Source organism: Echinops telfairi, unplaced genomic scaffold (genome assembly GCF_000313985.2).
Source record: "Echinops telfairi isolate 266 unplaced genomic scaffold, ASM31398v2 ScPeMD7_19;HRSCAF=73, whole genome shotgun sequence".
In the NCBI taxonomy this organism is placed as follows: domain Eukaryota; kingdom Metazoa; phylum Chordata; class Mammalia; order Afrosoricida; family Tenrecidae; genus Echinops; species Echinops telfairi.
The window spans coordinates 3,838,015-3,839,267 of NW_022103916.1; the positions used below are offsets into that span (position 1 = coordinate 3,838,015).

General features: G+C 35.3%; 1 protein-coding gene across 1 annotated transcript in view; it reads right to left on the reverse strand.

The window, feature by feature from the left end:
• CLCN5 (chloride voltage-gated channel 5) overlaps positions 1–1,253 on the reverse strand; it is a 195,716-nt gene that overhangs the window by 84,569 nt on the left and 109,894 nt on the right. The gene's annotated exons all lie outside the window — the stretch shown is intronic.

A 1,253-nucleotide genomic window follows, 5' to 3' on the forward strand; every position in this document is an offset into this window, starting at 1 on the left:
GTCTTCGCCTTCTCTAACTTGTTTCCTTCATTCCCCTTATGAGATTACTCCCGTAATAATTCACTTACACAAAACTTCCTGTATTACTTTCTGCTTCTAGAGAACCTGTCCTGAAACCGTTTTTTCTTACTACTAACAATGCATAGGCCATCTTGAATTCCTCTTTCTTCCCTCCAGAAGTGTTTTTATTCTTTAAGAGACATCCTTTCACTTTGTTCTTGATCATAGCTCCTACCAGAGGTAACAGATCGGTTCCAGCCTTAAACTGATTCACTTAATTTTATACATTTAAGCAAATCTACTCTAGCTCTCATCTCTAGCTCAGGTTCTGTTTCTGAATCTCCAAGAACTCCACTGGACACTTTTGTTGCTACTTCCAACAGGGAAAATGAAAAGAGAAGAAAAAGGAAATAACATTAACCTAAACATATATAACAATCCCAAATGAAACATGCTACCTGCGCCCCCATGCCCACAACAACTTTTCTTTTTAATAGTAGGCAGTGTCAGTCAATATTTACAGTTAATATTTATCTAACTCTGAGATTTACTACATTCAAAAACCTATTAAAACTGTTTTAAAGTGTAGGCACTGTAGATTTCTAGAAATCTTACTTGTTGAAAACAAGCATCATATTAACAATGAGGAGAATTAAACTAATAGAGAAGCAGAGTGGAAGATATTTCCTTTCAGCTTAATTTTATTAAATGCCCATGAGTTCTACAGTAACTAGCACTGAAAGATAGTTTGTAAAGTGGTGCAGAATTCTTCCCCCTTTCTCCACTGATTACTTTTTTAATTCTGGAGATAATTTTAAATATAGGGGTCCAGCAACTCCACATAACCCACGCAAATCCTAGGAAGAAAAAGGTGTGAGTCCAAAAAAGTTCTGTTTGGCTTTGGAATATACCCTATAGTCATATTTTCAGATGGATGAACCTACTGTTTTGGGAATTCATTTAAAAAATAATAACAATGGTACAAGATGAGAACACACAAAGGGGAAACTGGAATATTTCTCCATTTCCCCATAGGGACCTTATAAACCTCTTCCTGTAACCCACTAACAGAGAACAATCCAGCTAAATTGAGCTGCCTCATTTCAAACATTTCCTGAAGTAACTATTTGATTTATTGTTTGGGTTATAATGTGCTTCCTTAATAAGTACATAGAAAGAATCCACAAGAGAATTAGAAGAAGTAAATCAAGTAAACCAGATGCTATAACTAAGCCCAGATGCTGAACAAAAAA